The sequence below is a fragment of the Nanorana parkeri genome, unplaced genomic scaffold (assembly GCF_000935625.1).
Source record: "Nanorana parkeri isolate BGI_ZX_2015 unplaced genomic scaffold, ASM93562v1 scaffold524, whole genome shotgun sequence".
NCBI lineage: Eukaryota > Metazoa > Chordata > Amphibia > Anura > Dicroglossidae > Nanorana > Nanorana parkeri.
In genome coordinates this window covers 335,689-344,049 of record NW_017306792.1, presented here as the reverse complement: position 1 = coordinate 344,049, position 8,361 = coordinate 335,689, and positions in this window count along the sequence as shown.

The window sequence follows — 8,361 nt, the reverse complement described above, 5'->3', positions numbered from 1 at the left end:
CCAGGCCATTTTTCAGTATTCAGCGCTGCAGTACTTTGACTGACATTTATTCCGTCATGCAACGCTGTACTGAAATGAATTTTATACCATTTTTTGGGGACAGATAGAGATTTCTTTTGGTGGTATTTAATCACCACTGGGGTTTTTATTTTTTACTATATTCAGGAGAAATTACAGAAAATTTTGTTACAGAAAATGTCACACGTCACGGGACCTCATACAAGCAATCGCTTGTATATTAACGGGCATCGCTGCCTGTTTTCAAATAACGGGCATCTCCCGCATGCGCGCGCCGCGCTGCGCGCCCGAGCGGGCGGATGTAACAGGACATGTATACACGCCCAGTTACATCCAAGAAGCTCCCGGCCGGCCGTGTATACACAGCGGCCGGCCGGGAGGTAGTTAAAATAAGCGTTAGGAGTTTGGTTAAGAGTTAATGCTAAATTTTAGGGATATGCTCAATTTCTACCGTCGGCCTAATTGTTAGAAATAGGTTGGAGGTTAAAGTGGAACTGTACTCACCTGGCTTCTTGCCCCTTCAGGGATGACAGATCAAAGCTGTCCCTTGTCACTCCATCGGCCTGCACCACCATCTTCTCAGACACGTCCTCCAGGTCACACATCCCTCATCTCTTGATGTGTTTAAATCAGGATGTACAATATACAGTACAGATCTGTGCATTTACCTGTATATATATATATATATGTATTTAAAACGTTCCATATCCTAGTTTATTTAGTGTCTGAGGAAACTCATCTAGAAGTTTCTTGAACTTATGTATCCTATCAGTGGACACCACTGCCTGTGGAAGGGAATTCCATAGTTTTACTACTCTCACAGTAAAAAAAAAACCTTGCATGTTCTAAGATTTAATTCCCTCTCTTCTAGCCTCTTGTTGTGTCCGTGTGTTCTCAATATTATTCTCGGTGAAAACAACTTGTTCCGAACATTGGGGTCCCCATTGATGATTATTAAGACTGCAATAAGTTCCCCTATTATTCTTCTCCTTTCTAAGGAGAATAAGTTTAATTGTTGGAGGTGGTCTTCATAGCTCAGGCCTTCTATCCCTTTAATTAATTTTGTAGTCCTTCTTTGAATTCTCTCAAGCTTGAGAACATCCTTCCTAAGAGTTGGGGACCAGAATTTCACCACATACTCAAGATGAGGCCAAACCAGTGATTTATAAAGTGGAAGTAGTATTCTCTTATCCCTTGCTACAATCCCTCTTTTAATGGAGGACCTGTTTGCTTTGTAGACCCCAGCTTGGCATTGCATACTGTTGCCAAATCTGTGATCTCTAAGCACCCCCAGGTCCCTTTCCATGTCCATCTTTCCTAATGCAGCCCACCTAGATAGTAGTTTGCGCACTCTTTTTTGCACTCATGTGCAATACCTTGCATTTTTCAACATTAAATTTGCATATGCCAATGTGTAGCCCATGCTTCAATTTTATCTAGGTCTTGTTGAAGTGCGCATAGTTCATGTATTGAATTTCCTGCTCCTACACAGTAGGGATGCACCGATACTAGTGTCCATGTCGATACCGAGTATTTGGGCGAATACTCGTACTTGCCCAAATGCTCCGATACATACCCCCGATACCGGAACTTCTAGTCAGAGGTAGATTTCCTCCGACCGGCAGTGCCGCTAGGGAACATGGAGCTGGCTTCTAACCAATCAGCATTGAGCGGGCCAAACAGAGCAGAGCCAGCTTTCTGGCCAATCGGGCGGTGGGTAATGAGCAATCAGAGAATTACCAATTTATTACTACCCTCTGGGTTTGTTCTTGCAGCCAGTTTTCCACCCATGCGCATACAATTTCCTCTAAACCGGTAGACCTAAGTTTGTGAATCAAACAGTTGTGGGGTACTGTATCGAACACCTTAGCAAAGTCCAGATACACCACATCTACTGGAATTCCTCTGTCTAAATAATACTGGCCTACACATAAAAATGTTAATAGATTGTTCTGGCAAGAATGGTCCTTTATGAAGCCATGTTGGTTTCTACCTATAATACCAGTTTTACTTGCAAATTCCTCCATGTAGTCCCTAATCCTGCCTTCAAATATTTTGCACACTATTGACATTAGCTGACTGGCCTACAGTTACCCGGTGACACTCTGTTTCCCCTTTTTGTATATTGGTATCACATTTGCTCTCTGCGGAAAATCCGGTACCATGCCAGTCATGAGAGTGTCCTTAAAGATTATGTTCAGTGATCTGCCTATGACCTGGCTAAGTTCCTTCAGTATCCGCGGATGTAACCATATTGTGGATTTGATACTTTTGCATAATAGATCATTTCAGATGACAGATCAGTTGGTCGTTTGCTTACAATAGCAAACATTATAAACTAAGAAACAGAAGGAAGAATTTTGGTGACAATTGAATTCTGAATTTTAATAATACCTCCTAGGCATTGACTGCAGGCTGCTTTATTTGTGACAGCTGCAAGCATGTTTATCAAGTTTTAATGCAGTAGCGTGCACCAAAAGTACTTGTTTCTTGATATTTCTTCACACCTTCATTTCTGGATGTTTTAATTAGTCTGTCCACCAGATGTTGCTGTTACCCTTCTTTTAGGTTACGTATCACTGCCAGTTTATAGTATGGTTTGTTTGTTAGCGGAATATCATATCAAAGCCAAGTGTTGTTTTTGTAACTTAAAAAAGACAAACTGGCTTTAAGATAAGGCAGTGCTCAAATAAGACATAATGTCAGGTTGTAGGGAAAATCAACAGAAGCTTAAACATCACACACGGCAAAGGTTATAGCCCATATGGTAGTAGCTAACTTTACAATAATCGTTCCTATGGCGAGAACATGAATAATTATTGTGTTCAATATCAACTATTAGACATTTCCTCCCGAATCTTTCTTCTTAGGAATCTACCCATTCATTGGCCTGTGTTTATCTTGTAATGTTCTATAATAAAAAAAATTAGACATTATTTTATACGTGTTTCAATAATAGTTTTAGATGTTGAATGCTAACTTTTGCCCTCTCTTCATATTTTTACACTGTATTGGTTGGATTGTACACAAGAAAATAAAAATTGTCAGCCTAACCTAAAGAGATATTGCCGCTAAGGGGTAGCAACCAATAGCAGCATAACAACTATTTCGAATTTACTTTGCTTAAAGGAGAACTATGGGGTTAGGGCTTTTCCCCATAGTTCTCCTTAGGGTAACGGGAGGACACAAACTAGCGTCCTCCCGTCACCACAGGCTCAGTGTACCGCGAGCTACAGCTCGCGGTATGCTGAGACGCCGCAGTATACCGGGGGCTGTACTGAGACACCGCAGCTGAAGCGAATCCCGACAATTATGTCTGGATCCGCACAGCTGTGCGAGTGACAGCTGGCTCTGCCTATCTAGAGGCAGAGCCAGCTGTACCCGCCCCCTCCCCCGTCCGCTCCGCCAGTCAGCGCTGGAGGATCGGAGCGGGGAGGGGGAATCCAGTTACTCCTCTGTCACGGCCTGAACACCTAAAATGTTCCGGAGGGCTTGGCAGCGAAAGGGTTAAGGGGATGACAGGGGACTCCCTCTGGCCAGTGCAGTGAGAGGGAGCACTCCAGTACCATACCTCACCAACTGTTGTCCCCCTGAAGGCACTGCTTAATGTAATGGTACTGTACTGTAATGTGTACCGGTAAATGGTACCGTACTTTACCGCTCTGTCCACTGTCTGATGTCCCCACTGCTGCACCGCTGGTGCCGCTGTCCATGATGGCAAAGGAAGCCGGTGCTGTAGAAAGCAAGGCTGCAGCGGTGGAGGAAGCAGAGCCACATTAGCCGATACTTCCTCTATAGCGCCGTTTACTGTGGCAGGCGGAGTGAGATGCACTCCACCTGTGAAAGTGTCAGGAACGAACACCGCTCTGTAGCCCGAGACCATGGCGGGGACGGCCCCGTCAACAGCGTCTTGTTGCCTGGCGACGGGCGGGCGTTCCTCAGCGCTCCACTCCTCCTTCTGAACAGCTGAGCCGGCGTGATGACGCTCGGTCGGGTCTCGCCTCCGGCTCCGCCCCCAACCACCGTTCTCTGCCTACATAAACGTAGGCTGTACACTTGCTCGGCGTTCTAGCAAAGTAGTACGTCGAGCAAGCTACTTAGGAACTGTACAGAAGCAGTGGAACATTCTAAACCTTCCTACAGCATCTCCGACACTTGGCATTTTCCCTCTTGGACTCCAGGCAGTGCTGATTAGCACCAAGCCCTCTGACCGCATCTCTTCACAAAAAACAGCAAGTAGCCATTTAACACCTGTGTAACCAATTGGAGTGTTGTTGCATATATCAAACTGAGAAGCTGCCTTATCTCACCTTCCCTCTGCTTGATAGTGATTATACATACTGCTGCATAGGACTATAACTGCTTGTTAGAGCCTAAGTAACAATCCACGGTCGGGATTAGTGAAGCTAACTAACTCTAGCACCCCAACTGCCATAACCCAATACTCTGGACTGCCATATATATATATATATATATCATTACTCGAGAGTTACCCACGGTCGCTAGCCTAGTGAAGTGAACTAAGGTTCGTGGACTACAAATCCTAACAGGCCCCATTGCTGACTAAATTGTGGTTCTGTGAGAATTAACTACCCCAAACAAAATTACTGTTACAAACAAATGGTATATGATGTGTAAGGGGTTCCGACTTCACTCACTGCACTAAAGTGTGACTGTGAACCCCCCACCTGAACCATTTAAAACTTACCTCCGCAGCTGCGATCCTATATATAATTATTGCTGAGCTTGTACGGATCATTACAGAAAGTGAAAGAAAGGGATCAGCATTACAGATACTGACCAGTAGGAAAAGAAAGAAAGAGCAACAGTATTATTCTCATTCTTACCATACCAAAAAATAAAAAATAAGATATCCCCTGAAAATATGACCTAGTGTGTTTTTTTGGGGTAAAAAAAATATAAGATAGTATCTTATTTTCGGGGAAACACGGTATATACAAAAGGACAAACAACAGTTAATTGAAAAAAGTCCTAAAATAGATTCATTGTATCAGGAGCGTATACCCATAAAGCATTCTGTACATAACAGTTATAGATCAAATAAATATTCGTTTATAAATCAGTGTGTTCCATCCCTATGCGTTTCGCAGCTTTACTTCATCAGGGGATTGTAAACTGATCTATTGAAAAACAGTATGTTCAATCAGTACATATCAACAGTATATTGCATATATCAATTACATAGCATAGAGTGTATAGAGAGATGTGTTTCGGCAGCCAGATCAAACAGAGGCAAAACCCACCACCACCATCACCATCGCACACCAGGCACTCACCACCAACTGGGTGTAGCTGGATATGGGTAGAGTTCCCTGTCCGGAGTGTGGATGGAGAACCGATTCCTCCGATCTTGGCACTCCGCCCAGATCTGTCCCGGGGACCTCGGGACCCAATAGGAGGGATTCCAGGTTTTGGCAAGAGGGCAGGATTGCCTACGATAGTCTTATCTGTAATGTTTTTGTGGTTCAACTTCAATAAACCTGTTTTTACATATGATTGCTTTCATTTAGTGTTGCACATAAGGTACATAAACCATAGTCCAAAATCCTGTGCCCATATATACACATCTATACGTGCCTCCACCCTTTTTGACATGTTCCATAAATTATAAATAAATAGCTCAATCCCGTTAGCCAATTAGGTATCTCTATTTATCCTTATAGTTAATAGTAAGTATATCTCCCACCCATGTCTTAATCCATCCTTCTGGCTAATAATAAATATATATACACCTCACCTCAGCCCTGCTAGAAAAATAGAAAAATCAATCGTGATTGTATGTGTATATGTGTCTGTGTTACAGTCAGAACGTCTATCTATAATTATTGTGTAATAATAAAGTCTAAACAATGTTGCTATTAAGTGTCCATTGATATCCATATAATATCCATCGATCTAAAGTTATCCAAAAAATCCCAAAACAAATTCCATAGGGCAAACATAACCCACCGCACCGCAATCTTCACCTCATCCAAGAGGATTTCAAATCAAATCTCCTACCCCAAGGGTATATAGATCTTCATACCATACTTCTCCCTTTTTGTTTTTCAAAAAGGCATATCCATTTGGGTTCACATACCTGTCAGTTCTGATCATGGAGTACAAGGTTTTGTAAGAGGAACAAAGAGTCCACTCGGTCCTGTCAGTCCGGTCACCAAGCTTCCTATTGCTGTCTCTGTGTCCCCTGCTCGTAGGTCACCACCATCGCATCCTGTGTTTCCTATAACTCCTATCCATCCCCTCCCCCCTCTTAAGTAGCCCCCACCGCCGGCAGAGCGCCCCACACGCTTGCGTCCCGCTGCCACTATGACGACCGAGGACGTCAGTAGCACAGGCCGTCCCCCGGTTTTGTAGTGATCCGGCGGTAGCCTTCAATGTCCACCTCCATTGCCTGGCAGTAGTCTTTCTGTTAGTACATGTGTTAATTACTGCCATTTGCGTATATGGTGTGTGGTTATCGAGTGATGGAGCCCATAGGTCCCCAGTATCAGTATACCGTACCCTGCACCCAGTCCCTCACGTTGTTAGTTAGGGGAAGGGGCGCCCGGGCTCGACCCAAAGGGACAGTGGGGGGCAACGATCCCTCCAGCATAGCCACCAAATATACATATGTACACATAACTCCACACACTCCATCTTCATGGAACGCTCTATCTTGCCCAATAACGCTCATGCTAAGTCACAAAACCAAACATCTTTAGACAATTGAGTTTTCTAAATCATTAGGTAGAAATAGATTAACAAATAAGTATAAACGTGATTGTATAAGGATAAATATATTACATCAGTTCTACCATTTTTTGTTTTTTGAGGAAAATCCAAGAGTCATGAGTGGGTTCCCATTGTTTCTCAGTGTCCTCTGCAGGTGGCTTTTTTCTTTTCTGTCTTCCTTGTCAGCCTTGACAAGCACTTTTGCCATTCCCCTGTTGGCTTTCCTTGCCTCCAGGCTCCAGCCTTAGAGGTACTAAAGTTGAGAAACTCTGTACACTTCAGTTTTCCACCGAGTATGCAACATATAATATATGAATATGAAGTTGATTCTTCTTGTATGCTTTAAAGTCCTATACTCTTCTGGGAAGACTTTCTGCTAGTTGCTTAAACATTTTTTGTGGGATCTGCTTCCATTCAGCCACAAGGGCATCAGTGAGGTTGGGCGCTGATGTTAGGCCATCAGTCCTGGGTCACAGTAGGTATTCTATATCATCGTACATCTGTTAAGTTGTAACCTAAGTCCTTCTACTCTCATCTCAGCATACAAGTTTTGTACTGACAGTGACGGTGGTATAACTGTAGCCTTAGCAGCCCACTCATCTGCTATAGGACTGAGGGGTGGCAGGGAGGCTGTTAAGGCAAATTAAACATCGAAAATCTGTCTACTTTTGAAGATGATGCAGATCTTGTATGGTAGTTTAATGGGGTTAGATAAGCTGCAATTAAACCTGACCATGCCCCCTTTTTTGGTCGAGAAGGAAGATGATGGCAATATAAACTATTATTAATAAACATTTTTATTCTCAGGTGATGCTGTGAAAACAACCCAAATTGTATCTCTTATCTGCAAGCCCTAGGTATAGAAAAATGTTTCTGTCCTATCATGTCTTACAGGGCAAATAAACCATACATTCATATATTTACAGGATTTTCTGCTCCCTTCTGGCGAATGATCCTCCACCACCACCCCTCATATCTATACTGTAGTTATAAGCAAACAGAAGTTTAAACTGACATTAAACACTGAGTTAAATCTTAAAAATGCATTCAAGTAACTTAACTATTAACAAAAATGTATCTTCTTTGTGTAGCAATCGGCTGTAGATCTTCAAATCATCTCTGAATTGGTGCGGACACTGTCCTTCCTTCTGGAGGGTGGCTACTTTTGTTCACCATGGTCCCTGTGTGGGTTGTAAGGTAGCCACTGCTCCAAGCTTACTCCTGTGATAGACTACAAATTAGTAAGGATGTCCTGATTCCGCTAATAGAATCGGTATTGGGGCCGATACAGTGCATTTGCAAATGCCCCGATTCATAAGGCCAATACCGGCCCTTTAAATTTTTAAACAAGTTCGTCTCCCTGAGGTCCCCCACTTGCTGGGGACCTCAGGCAGCTGTCTTTGACGGTGCCGGTCTGGCCAGTCAATGCCGCCTCTTACTTACCGGCACCGGCATAGCAGAAGACATCCCCATACCTGCCTGTACAGCCCCGGAGCCTGGATCTCACCCGTTTAGCCTGGCACCCACCTGCAGAGCCCTGGGAAGACCCAAATGCAGCCCTGTTGAGATCTGCATGCAGCCCTGGTGAGATCTACACCCAGCCCTGGTGAG